The following is a 14,195-nucleotide window of genomic DNA, read 5'->3' on the forward strand; positions in this document are numbered from 1 at the left end:
ACCGGTTGTACAGGGACTGAACTTCTCTTATCAGGGGGTCCGGTACCCCATACTCTCGGAGCACCCCCACAGGATTCCCTGATGGACATGGTCGAATGCCTTTTCCAAGTCCACAAAACACATGTAGACTGGTTGGGCGAACTCCCATGCACCCTCCAGGACTCTGCTAAGGGTATAGAGCTGGTCCACTGTTCCACGACCAGGACGAAAACCACACTGTTCCTCCTGAATCCGAGGTTCGACTATCCAACGGACCCTCCTCTCCAGGACCCCCGAATAGACTTTTCCAGGGAGGCTGAGGAGTGTGATCCCTCTGTAGTTGGAACACACCCTCCGGTCCCCCTTCTTGATATTATAAACTGCTATTAAAATAATGGATTTTATGTGCTGTGATAATACTTGTCATTATTTTCTAATTTTACTGGAATGATGTGACATGGTTTAAAAAATAATTCATAAACAAAAATGTAATATTTCAAATTTTTTATTGAATTTTTTAAAAACAAGTAACAATCACATCCAAATAAATCAAACTTAATAAATCATAAATTCATAAATAAGTAAAAAAATAAAAAAATAAAATGCTCCAAGTTTCAAAACAGTTTCCGTATTCCCTGAACACACCTGTATATGTAATGGCATGCTTGCCTTTTCAGACTTGTTTTCATTTCCACTAATGAGAGTTTCCCGTCTCCTTCTCTCTACTGCACTTTCAGGACAGCTTTAATGTGTTTGCTTTCTGAAGTTCTTTTCTCTCTCTATGAAATGCGCTCTCTGTGTTTTAGACTGATTGATTTTAGACTTGCACCAAAGGCTTCGTATGTCATCAAGACAACATTTCAGACAGGACAGCTGCGGTAACATCAGGCAGTGAAGGCATAAAACCACAGTTCACACTCTTGCATGACAGTTGTCTCACAATCTCAACTGCATAATAAGTCAAAGGTCCATTAATTCCTGCTCATCAAACCCAAAATTAGGAAATGAGCCTGGCAGCCCACTCAAGTAGCCTTTTAGTAAAAAACAATGATGCAGCAACACAGGAGGGACAAATATCACATTTCATTTCATCTCATCTTCAACTCATCTTCTGCTTTACCTGGTAAAGGTCATGATGGTAGCAGATCAGCCCTGACTTCCCTGACCTAAAGTTTAGATTTCAACTCATCCCAAAGAATCCCCAGGTGTTTCCCAGCCAGAATGCATCTAGCATGTCCTGGCTCTGCCACAGGGTCTGCACACAGTGAGACGTACCCGGAGGAGCTCTACGGACAGCTGCCTGAGGGGCACCTTTATGACTTGCCCAAACCACCTCAACTGGCTTGTCTTGATCTGGAGGAACAGCAGCTGTACTCTGGAGCTGTCCCAAATCACTGAGCTTATCACCCTATCATGGGGTGTCAGTCCAGCCACCCTTTGAAGAAACCTTATTTCTGTACTTGAAATCTCATTCATTCTGTCATTACCCGCAGGTGAGGACAGAGATGTAGATCGACCAGTAAACCAAGAGTTTTCTCTTTAGATTGAGCTCCTGATTCACCACCCAGAACTTGCACAATGCCTGCTCTAATCTAATTGTCAATCTCACAATCCCTTTATCCATCAAGATCCTGAAGAAGATCCTGAAATACCTGAACTCCTCCACTGAGGGCATTTGTTTCCTCTCGTACCTGGAGACAGCAGTCCACTGCTTTATGAGAGAGAACCATGACTTAAAGATGTTGATCCTCATCCCAACCACTTCACACTTCATCTGTTTTACAAAAAACAGGGCAAAGTGTTCAGTCTGTGTAAAAATGAATGTACAGTATGTAACTTCAGCTATTGAGCATAAATGTACTGTCACTTCATTTCTGCTGCAGAAGCAGCTCTTTCCAATACAGCATTGATGAGGACCACAGATGACATGTGGTTTGTCAAATGTGTCACATTGCAAAAAGAAGAAGGCCATGTGAAGAACTGAGAATGCGTGCTTGTGTCTGCCTTTCTCATGCCAGGCGCTCTGAAGTGGTTAAATGATTAAAAAGGTGTTGTTAGCTTGGCAGTAGGCACGTCTGGACTGAAACTTGTGTTGGACGATGAACACAGATAAGTGAAGAGGAAGAGCAATAAGAGGAGGGAAATTGCATTTGAGGGGGGCTGCTTTTCAAAATCTACCACCATTAATGTCTCAAATTAGAAACATTCAATGTGTACAATGATATTCAACATCCCTGCCATGGAAGGAATGAAAGACTTGGTATGAAATGATCCATATGCAATGCTTCCATATAATGTACACTTTAGTAATACCGCTGGAAATCAGTCAGTGGAAAATATTACAGCAATACAATTATTAGTGCTGTACAATAATATATAATCAATTATATTCACTTATAAAATATTTATTATGCACACAAGTAAAATGAAGAGGAAATTGAAAAAGAACCAGTTCAATAATATTTAATTTGAAACGAAACACATTGGGTCAAATGAAGTAAACAAACTGCACAGATTGGTACAGCAGTGGCTTGATGCTTCTGTGCATATCAGCCTTTACAGATCCAGTTGTGTGTGTGTGTGTGTAGGTGTGTGTGTTTGTGTGTGTTTGTGTGTGTTCATCTCTTTCTCTCCATCATCCAGCACATGCTCTCGTATGGAATACTTGCTGTCGGCTGTATTCATTTGTAAATTGCTTTGAATGTGTAGGAGTGAGTGTATGCGCGTGTGCTGGCATGTGAGTCTGTGTGGGCGTATATGTATATTTAAATAAATGATTGTATATGGCATAACAAATAAGCCATTTGATGAGTTTAATATTCATAACTCACAATATTGAACTTGATTTAAGCAATATGTTAAAAAAATAACTGCAAATACAAATCAGAATGTGACCCTGATGATCTAACACTGATTAACGGGCCAGCAGTAAGGACACTTGAGTAAACAGCCAGCAATTTGAAAATCTGTACCCTCTGATTTTAAACAGCTAAACTTTTAAACTCTGGACTCTTTAATCCAATTCTAAACACACTATTTGCATACTGTCACAAAAGTGAATTTCAGAGACAACATAGCCTTCTTATTGTTCATTTTTTCTCGAAAACACACGTAAAAAGCATTGCATTTTCTTGGCTTGAAAAATGACATATTTATTAAGTCCAATCTTTCTACTGTAAAACATACAAAACACAAAGTACAAAGTCAGAAGTGTAGAAAGTATATTAATAATAATAATTATAAAAATAATTAAAATATAGTACATGCTGTCAAAATGAGTAGTTTGTGTGATATATCTTGAACCATGGTGAAATATACAATCCAACTTCACAGTTGTGACAATAGTAGTGTGAATCCTTCTTTCCAGACTGATCAGCTTTTTGAACGGCACATGTGCGACTGACACGAGTGTCACTTTCAGATTCATCACAATCATTTTCGATTTCAATGTCTATTTCAATTTCACTGCCTGAAGACAGATTAACTTCATCATAACTGCCCGTATCACTGTCAAGAGCGTACAACACCTGGGCTATTGAAAAGCGTTTCTTTCGAGACGCCATTATGATGCTAGGAGAAGACGTGTCTGCACTGCTGCCTGGGTAACACTTGGGCCTGTCGCTTAGGCAAGACACACCTATGTCGTTTCCTGAGCAATGCTCAGCAATAACACTTTTACAGCCCGAGTGACATTCAGGTCTAACACTTATGCGAGACACGTCTATACAGTTGCTTGAGTGACGTTTGGGACTAACGCTTATAGCACTGTTTTTACAGGTCTAATGCTCAAGTGTGTAATTACACTCCCAACCAGGGGTTGGCACTGTTGCCTTATGCCTTTCCTCTATCTCCCTCTTCAGAAGCAGTGATTGATGGTCATGTCCCTAACAGAGTTGGGTAGAGTAGCCAAAAATTGTACTCAAGTAAGAGTAGCGTTACTTCAAAATAATATTACTCAAGTAGAAGTAAAAAGTAGTCATCTAAAAAATGACTCAAGTAAGAGTAAAAAAGTATTTGGTGAAAAGACAACTCAAGTACTGAGTAACTGTTTGACTATAATAAATTATTTATTTTTTTGGAAATGTTGTAACAAGACAGACAAAAATATAAACTAACGTTCAAATTCTGCTATTTCCAAATAATAAAATAAAAATTGAGCAAAAATAAATAACATCTTTACAAAATAAAGATGCACAAACAACACAAAGTTCCAAATCTCAGTCTTTCACAACTTTTGTTCTTTCTTTCTGTCCGCTGTCTGTGAGGAGTTTGTGCTGCTATGCCGCCACAGTTTGTGTGTGGTCATGTGACTGCATCGCTACGTCCGATTGGTGAAACAGAATCATGTGATTATTGTTGCTACGTCTGATTGGTGAAACAGTCATGCAGTATCTCCAATGGCGGCTTCTCTCTGGCAAAAATATAGCGTATCTAATGTGTAAATGGAAAAAAAGTAACAAGTCGAGTGTTGCCCAATGTAGCAGAGTAACAGTAGCGTTTCTTCTTCACAAATGTACTCAAGTAAAAGTAAAAAATATGGTGCAGTAAAACTACTCTTAGAAGTACAGTTTTTTAAAAAGGTTACTCAAGTAAATGTAGCGGAGTAAATGTGACTCATTACTACTCAGCTCTGGTGCCTAATGACATGACTTCTGGTTCCCAACCCAACTGAACCAGCCTTTTCAAGTGAAAACTGGCTCCTGTGCCATCTTGCAGCCAGATGAAGATCATCTCACGTCATAATAATATTTACCGTATTTTTCGCACCATAAGACGCACTTTTTTTCCCTAAAAGAAGGTTGGAAATGTCTGTGCGTCTTATGGAGCTAATATTGCATCACAGACCATGATGTGTAATACCTGACAAAAGTCGACATCCAGGGGTAGAGGGCGCCAAAACTCACTGTTACGTTACAGGCATTCCCTCTGTGCTTGGAGGAATGTTAGACTCATTGACTCGGCATCTAATCCTTGCGTGTGCGTGAATTGCGAAATCTAAACAAATATAAACAAAGGCAAGATAGCATCTACATCTCATGAGGGAGCGAAGCGAGTGCAGAAAACAAAATACTCAGTGCATATGTTTTGCGCATTATCACTGAGTTGGACTCTGGACTCGATAGATTACCAGCCGCTGGACTACTTCAGGCTGTTCTTTCCTGAAGCTGCCTTTCAGCTACTGTCAGACGAGACAAACAGGTATACAGAGCAATTTTTTGAATCGAGGGCTGTGCTTGCACCGCATTCTCATTTTTCAAACTGGAAACCCACAACAAAACACGAGATGAAGGGCTTTGTGGCATTACAAATATAGATGGGACTAGACTGGCGATATAACTTCAGGGAGCATTGGTCCAAACGTGCTTTGTCCCCTGGTGGCTTTGGACAGGTTATGTCCTGTGATGATAGGTACGTGATGCTGCAAAGTGATTGTGAGCAACTGAGCTTAATAAATTCTGACACTAGTGATGAGGAGTTCTTGGGGTTTCCATATAACTAGAAGAGTGCTTGAACCTTAAAGTCTCTCCTTATTTGTTAATGACAGTGATGTTTCTTAATACCGCTGTTGAATTTACATGGTTGAAATATTATTCTGCTATATTTTATTAAACATATTAGTGCACCATTTGGTTCAGAATATTTTTTTTCTTGTTTTCCTCCTCTAAACCTAGGTGCGTCTAATGGTCAGGTGCGTCTTATGGTGCAAAAAATACGGTAATTACTTTATAACATCCGGCGCCGCCGAGAGTGGCAGCCTTTTCAGCAGCTCCGTGTATGACTGTATATGTATGTGTATTTTTCTACTTTTATTTTTCTATTTTTATTTTTTTTTCTACTTTTATTTTTCTATTTTTATTTATTGATCACTCCTACCACTTTATTTTATGTGGATTCGTTCCCTGGACACACTTACTTTTACAACGTGGGCATGGATTTTTATACGCCAAGACTCGCCTATTCAAGTACTCAACTTCGAGCGCTGAGAACAAATGCCAGTGCCGGTGTGGTTCCCTATTTACCCGACGAGGTAAGAAGGCGGTATCGTGGCAGCAGAGCCGGCACTAAGCTAAAAATGAAGCAGCTTGCGAGAAAGTGGCGTTTTAAGCCTTCGGTGCCTTCTGTTATTCTGGGGAATGTAAACTCAATCTCAAATAAGATCGACGAACTGGCTGCGCTGGTGAAAAATGTCAGAACCTACAGAGAATGCAGTTTGTTGTGTTTCTGCGAAACGTGGCTAACTAACACCATCCCAGATGCTAACGTGGAGCTACCCGGGTTTAGCACAGTTAGATCGGACAGAGATGCAAGTACCTGTGGGAAGCACAAAGGAGGAGGACTCGCTCTCTATGTTAATACACGGTGGTGTAACTCTGGACATGTTAAAGTCAAAATCTCCACTTGCTGCAGGGACATCGAACTGTTGGCCATAAGTCTGCGTCCCTATTACTTGCCCAGAGAGTTTGGACACGTCATTGTTGTCATCGTGTACATACCTCCTCGGGCGGACGTGGAGCTAGCGAGTGACATCATCCATTCTGCTGTTGCTAAGTTACAAACGCAGCACCCTGAGGCGCTTGTGCTAATCGCTGGAGACTTTAACCATGTGACGCTGGACAAAACATTACCTGCATTCTCCCAGTATGTGGACTGCAACACCCGGGGAAATAAGACTATTTATTTACTGTATGCAAACGTTAAAGACGCATACAGTGCCACCCCGCTGCCTGCGCTTGGGAAAGGAGATCATAACCTGGTTCTGCTTCAGCCTCACTACAAACCAAAAGTGAGAGTCCTACCTGTAACCAAACGATCATTCAGGAAGTGGACCCCAGAGGCTGAGAATACTCTGAGACAATGTTTTGGAACTACAGACTGGGATATCCTGCAGGGATCACATAGTGAGAACATTGAGGAGGTTGTTGACTGCACTACTGACTACATCAACTTCTGTATGGACACTTTAGTTCCAGTAAGAACAGTACGCTGCTATGCTAACAACAAGCCATGGATTACAAGTGACATCAAGGGCCTTTTGAACCAGAAGAAAAAGGCCTTTAAAGACGGTGATCAGCATGAGCTCAAGCGCGTGCAGAAGGAACTCTGAGTCCAGCTCAGGGCGGCGAAGGAGCAGTACAGGAGAAAGCTGGAGCAGAAGTTGCAGAACAACAGCATGAAGGAAGTGTGTGATGGGATGAAGATCATCACTGGCTGCAGCTCGAAGCAGGGTGCCACCATCGAGAGAGACGTGAAGAGAGCAAACCAAATGAACATCTTCTTTAACAGGTTTGACCACCCTAACCCACTCTCACCTCGGATTACTGCACTCTCTACACATCCTTCTGCTGATACCAACATAGGAGAGACATCCCCACCCACAATTACAGCAGCGCAAGTGAGCAGAGAGCTGAGGAAACTTCGTGCCAGCAATGCAGCAGGTCCAGATGGAGTATCGCCACGACTGCTGAAGGTCTGTGCATCAGAGCTGGGGGGTCCTCTACAGCGCATCTTCAACCTGAGCCTGGAACAGGGGAAAGTCCCGAGGCTTTGGAAAACATCTTGCATCACCCCAGTCCCAAAGGTATCACATCCTGGTGAGCTGAATGACTTCCGGCCTGTCGCTCTAACATCACATGTGATGAAGACCATGGAGCGGCTGCTGCTTCACCACCTGAGGCCACAGGTCCAACATGCCCTCGACCCTCTGCAGTTCGCATACCAGGAGAAGGTGGGAGCGGAAGATGCCATCATCTATATGCTACATCGATCCCTCTCCCACTTGGACAGAGGCAGTGGTGCTGTAAGAATTATGTTTCTAGACTTCTCTAGATAGATAGATAGATAGATAGATAGATAGATAGATAGATAGATAGATAGATAGATAGATAGATAGATAGATAGATAGATAGATAGATAGATAGATAGATAGATAGATAGATAGATAGATAGATAGATAGATAGATAGATAGATAGATAGATAGATAGATAGATAGATAGATACTTTATTAATCCCAGGGGGAAATTCACATTCTCTAGCGCCTTCAACACCATCCAACCTCTGCTCCTTAGGGACAAGCTGACAGAGATGGGAGTAGATTCATACCTGGTGGCATGGATCGTGGACTATCTTACAAACAGACCTCAGTATGTGCGTCTCGGGAATTGCAGATCTGACATTGTGGCCAGCAACACAGGAGCGCCGCAGGAGACTGTACTTTCTCCAGTCCTGTTCAGCCTATATACATCAGACTTCCAATATAACTCGGAGTCCTGCCACGTGCAAAAGTTTGCTGACGACACTGCTATCGTGGGCTGCATCAGGAGTGGGCAGGAGGAGGAGTATAGAAACCTCATCAAGGACTTTGTTAAATGGTGCGACTTAAACCACCTACAACTGAACACCAGCAAAACCAAGGAACTGGTGGTGGATTTTAGAAGACCCAGGCCCCTCATGGACCCCGTGATCATCAGAGGTGACTGTGTGCAGAGGGTGCAGACCTATAAATACCTAGGAGTGCAGCTGGACGATAAATTAGACTGGACTGCCAATACTGATTCCCTGTGCAAGAAAGGACAGAGCCGCCTGTACTTCCTTAGAAGACTGGCATCCTTCAACATCTGCAATAAGATGCTGCAGATGTTCTATCAGATGGTTGTGGTGAGTGCCCTCTTCTACGCAGTGGTGTGCTGGGGAGGCAGCATAAAGAAGAGGGACGCCTCACGCCTGGACAAACTGGTGAGAAAGGCAGGCTCTATTGTTGGCATGGAGCTGGACGGTCTGACATCCGTAGCAGAGCAACGGGCACTCAGCAGGCTCCTATCAATTATGGAGAATCCACTACATCCATTAAACAGTGTCATCTCCAGACAGAGGAGCAGTTTCAGTGACAGACTGCTGGCACTGTCCTGCTCCACTGACAGACTGAGAAAATCATTCCTCCCCCAAACTATGTGACTCTTCAATTCCACCAGAGGGGGTAAACGTTGAACATTATTCAAGTTATTGTCTGTTTTTTTATCTGCATTTTTTATTACTCTTTAATTTAATATTTTTGCTGCTGGAATATGTGAATTTCCCCCTAGGATTAATAAAGTATCTATCTATCTATCTATCTATCTATCTATCTATCTATCTATCTATCTATCTATCTATCTATCTATCTATCTATCTATCTATCTATCTATTTGTACTTTATTTTTGGACCGCCAATGGCACAGGGATCACCACACATTTTATCTGTGGTTTTTCTTATTCTTACAATAGTTTTAATGACTGCTATAGATTGATTTTATTTTCTGTATCTTTATTGACTTGAACCTTGTTTCTTTTAGATCATTTTATCCTTTAGGTAACAGATTGTTAATTTATTAGACCTGTGGTAATTAAAACACAAACGGACAAACAGCCTGATAAAGGCAAACACTTATTGATTATTCTTATAATCCTTTAATTTAACATGAAGTGAGTCTTGGGGTCCATGATGCACAAAAAAAAAAAAAGAGAATAGCACAGCAGGACAGAGAAAAAGAAAGTAGATCAGAGAAGGAAACAACAATAGGCAGAAGAACCAAATAGAAATTGGCAAGACCCCTGCACACCGAAAAACAAACTGCAGCAGCTCTTTTCCCAGAATTGAAAATACTCATCTTCCATCACCTCTAAAAAGACTTATTTTCAAATAAATTTCTTAACCTTTAAAGTCTCATTTCAAATACATTCCCTACTTTTTCTACCAGGGTGGCATGGTGGCGCAGGTTGTGGTGCCTGCATGGAGTTTGCATGTTTTCCCCGTGTCTGTGTGGGTTTCCTCTGGTGCTCTGGTTTCCTCCCACAGTCCAAAGACATGCAGGTTAGGTGCATTGGCGATCCTAAATTGTCCCTAGTGTGTGCTGGGTGTGTGGGTGTGTGTGTGTGTGTGCACGCCCTGCCCGGGGTTTATTCCTGCCTTGTGCCCTGTGTTAGCTGGGATTGACTCCAGCAGACCCCCGTGACCCTGTGTTAGGATATAACGGGTTGGATAATGACTGACTGACTGACTTTTTCTACCATCAATTTAACTGTGTTTTTGTGAATGCTGGTTTATAATAGCAGTGATTTTATACTGTGTAGCAGTAGAGGGCGCTATCGCTCCCTTGAACCCTCAGATACCACTCCAAACACCAGGTAACAGTCCAAGACTTATTTATTTTATAATAATACAGTGCACAAAGCACCCTCCACTCCCCAATACTCATACAATAATACTAATCAATCCTCCACTCCCAGACGCTTAGTCACCCTGCCTCCCAACTCAGCTCAGCGTCTGGGACTTCCCATGGGCCTTTTATATCTCCTGACCTGGAAGTAGATCCACCCTACAGTCCAAGTGATTCCTTATCCCTTCCGGGTCAGAAAAAAAGTCCTTTTCTTCATCCCGGAAACACGTCGTTCCTTTTGTCCATGTGACCAGGATGCACTTCCGGGTTATAGAGCATGTAGAATTCCCTGAGCCTCCCTACAGCGTCTCTTGGAGGTCCCCATGGTATCCAGCAGGGCTGGTTGTAAAAACTACAAGGTCCATGAGGCCTTGCTGGAATTCGGGGAACCTCTATGCTGCTGTGAGGGCTCCATCTGGTGGCTTGGAGGTGTGGGCCGGAATATACAGCCGGCCATCCCTCACAACTGTTTCTTACCTGTACCTTCTGTACCTTAATAGTTTGGTGCTTATGTTAAGCTAGTAAGTCTCTTTGCGGAAATCAGCTGTCCATGTGCAGATAACACTATACATGGGGTGCTATAAAGTACATATATTAAGATAAAATTCCACAACAATACAATGATGGATCTCAAAAACTACTTGTGCAAAAAATTTGCTTACCAATAAGCTTGGCAACTTGACTAAACAGAAAAGACTGAACAAAATCCCAGTTAAATTGGGGATGGGGGGGATTTTTCATGATGGCAACCAGTTTTTCCCCCATCCTCTTTTCCACAACAGTTTCCAGTGTGTCCAGGGTTAGCCCTGTGATGATGCAGGCTTTCCTGATAAGTTTAATCAGGAATTGTGTTTCTTCTGATTTGAGGATGCTTTCTCAGGAGACCACAGCATAGAACAGGCTACTATGGACCGGTAGAACATTTCCAGCAGTTTACTGCATGCATCAAAACACATGAGTCTCCTTAGCAAGTTCTGTCTGCTCTGACCCTTCTTGTCCAGAGCCAGTGTTTTGTCAGACCAGTCAGGATTGTTGTCTATGTGAACCCCCAGGTCCTTGTGCGCTGCACCACTTTCACATCCTTCCCACTCAATGATGACTGGTCTTAGACTCTGACACATGCTGGAAGTCCACCACGAGTTCTTTTGTTTTGCTAATGTTGATCTGCAGTTAGTTTTCTCTGCACCACAAAACAAAGTGCTCTACAAGCCTACTATACTCTGACTCATCTCCATTATCAAAACAGCCTATGTCTGTCTATCTATCTATCTATCTATCTATCTATCTATCTATCTATCTATCTATCTATCTATCTATCTATCTATCTATCTATCTATCTATCTATCTATTACGAGGGATGACCCCTGAATGATCCTGGAAATGACGTCAATGGCATGCGCTCAGATGAATAGATCAACGTGCACCTCGCCCTGTAAATTTCCAAAGAGTAACATGTGACCTGCCCCAGGGGATTGTGAGAAGGTGTGGATGGATGGTGGCCCTCGTACTATCTGGATCCTACACTGATGGATGTGATTTCACAGAAGGGGAAGGCGGATATGTGCAACAGTCAAACATGTCTCCACCACAGGTAAGGAGGTTCACCTTTTTCTGGTGATTCTGTTGATACAGGGAGAAACCAATTAGCAATTGGCCAGCCTCCAGAACTCCATCTCCCAGAAGCCTCCGGGTAAACCAACAGAGCATGTGCAGGAGAGCCGCATGCTTTCGACTAGCAGACTGGGCTTACATATGCCCAATCCCATCGCTGGCCAAACTAACTATTGACTTTGATGTGCGGGACTTGGAGTGGGTGCTCCAGCCTCTACGTTATTTGTTACAGATCATCAGAAGCTTCAAGAAGATAATCAGAGAATTGGAGAATATGGCCAGGGTCATTAGAGTGGGCAGAAGAATACTTGCGGTGGCAGCTTGGTATCGGACTCCCTATTATGGTGAATTCAGTAGTACACATCAGTGGCATGGGTACCGTACAGAATAAAAGGATGAAATGCAAATTGTCCTCTGATGATTCGGATTTGAGACGAGTTGCATTGGACCAAACAGTGAACAAGAGTGTGATGACCAATTGTCTGGGGAAGAAAGACGTAGGGTTGAACAAGACAGATTGGCTTATTAGTGATAGCATCCAGGCCATCCAGCTCCATGATAAATCTCCGACAGTCACACGCAAAACAAAAGGGGTGCAGGCAGTGCAGGGTCCCTCTCTATCCTATAGGGAGATGCAAACTTTCGCCACACCCCAGGTCAAAAAGGAGATCCATGAAAGACAGGTCAGGTCTCCTAATAATGTAGTATGTTTGAGAGTTCTGCTCTGCTGATGTGGAGAGATGTGCTAAATTGGGCTGTGCAGAAAGGGAGGCAGAGATTCCCATCCTACTTCCAGACTCGAGGGTTGCAGACTCTGAAATGGGGACAACAGTGCTATGAGTGCTGTGGGGCAGGACTTGGATGGAGGTGCTATCCCTTTGTGACAGACACAGGTGTCATGAGACAATGTCAACGCAGCACTTCCCAGTCATCTTGGCTTTATATTTCAGGAGGGAGCCATAGACTGGCCAACCCCAACAGCCTCCCTTGTAGCAGCCCTCTTGGGAATGGGTGACTTGCCCTACAAGACTCAGCTGAGGGAGGGGCACTGTGAGGGATGGCCCATGTTATTACCTGTCCAGGATGCCCTCGTAATGGAAGAAATGGGGGAGAGAGTGTGCACAGGGCATTATCTCCCTCAGAGTGCTAGATGGCTGCGTCATTGTCTCAAATTTCCATAGGGCAGCATGGGACTTGGAGTTCTTCAACTCAGCCCTGTGGGCTACTGTGGGTGCCACCAAGGGGTGCTGCAGGGACTGGGGAACCCTACTTTGTGGTGGCTCCAACCTCACCCAGAAGTGCATTTGGAGCATGTATATAGAAGACCAGAAGTACTTCTAGGTGGAAGATAAAAGGAGTTGCCTTCCTCACATGGATGAACCAGAGTCGGGTGGCAGGTGGACAAAGCTTGCATGGAGGAGTGGAGGAGGCAGTGACCAGAGAGACATGCAGACAAGAGTTGCTTTATTATGCTATACACTGCTTATTGCATATACTTGTGACTGTGGTGGAGGGAAACACTTATCTTAAAGAGTTTACCATGAATAAAAGTCTCTTTGGGCTTTTACCTTGTGTCTGTGCCTGTTTGTGTTGGGCATTTGGCGAGCTGTAGCACCTCCTGGTGCCTCATCTATCTATCTATCTATCTGTCTATAATATAGTGCCTTTCACATCTATCTATCCTTCAAGTAGTGCCTTTCACATCCATCCATCCATTATATAGTGCCTTTCACATCTATCTATCTATGTATTATATAGTGCCTTTCATCTATTTATCTACTGTATCTTATAGTGCCTTTCTTGTCTATCTATTTTATATTGCTATTCTTGTCTATGTATCTTCTAGTGTCTTTCACATATATAACTATTTATTATACAGTGCCTTTCACATGTCTATTTATCTATCGATCTATTATACTGTATAGTGCTGTTCATATTTATCTGTCAACCTGTCTATCCAATGTTTAGTGCCCACTATGCAATATCTATCCATGATATGTTTTCAGGTGCTGCCTAGCTCAGAAAAGCTCTAATCAGTTTTGTCTAAAGATTCACAGTTTACATTTGATTTATCCTTAAGTATTTGAAATAAAACTGTCCAATTGCTTTTTTAAACTTATTTTATTGCTCTTGTCAGATGTTATGATCCATGCATCTCTGGACTCAGGAGCTGCCAGAATGAATACATTTTTTCCATTTCCAAGTACTATTTAATGGCCTAATAATCTGTAACGATTAAGTGCCCTGACCATTATTCAGTAAACTTGATTATATTTGTCATCTTACAAGGTGAGACGGTCATCCCCCTTAATTCAGCTCAATACAAATTTGACTGTTACAGTATTACACTGCAAAAAAAAAAAAAAGAAAAAAAAAATCACACTTGGTAGTTCAAGATAGAAAACATATTT

At 42.5% G+C, this 14,195-nt stretch overlaps 2 protein-coding genes across 7 annotated transcripts in view; one reads left to right on the forward strand and one right to left on the reverse strand.

Moving 5' to 3' along the window:
• LOC114641108 (CD276 antigen homolog) overlaps positions 1 to 14,195 on the forward strand; it is a 722,545-nt gene that overhangs the window by 267,630 nt on the left and 440,720 nt on the right. The window lies entirely within an intron of this gene.
• LOC114641109 (CD276 antigen homolog) overlaps positions 1 to 14,195 on the reverse strand; it is a 745,815-nt gene that overhangs the window by 206,395 nt on the left and 525,225 nt on the right. The gene's annotated exons all lie outside the window — the stretch shown is intronic.

Source organism: Erpetoichthys calabaricus, chromosome 4 (assembly GCF_900747795.2).
Source record: "Erpetoichthys calabaricus chromosome 4, fErpCal1.3, whole genome shotgun sequence".
Taxonomy (NCBI): Eukaryota; Metazoa; Chordata; class Cladistia; order Polypteriformes; family Polypteridae; genus Erpetoichthys; species Erpetoichthys calabaricus.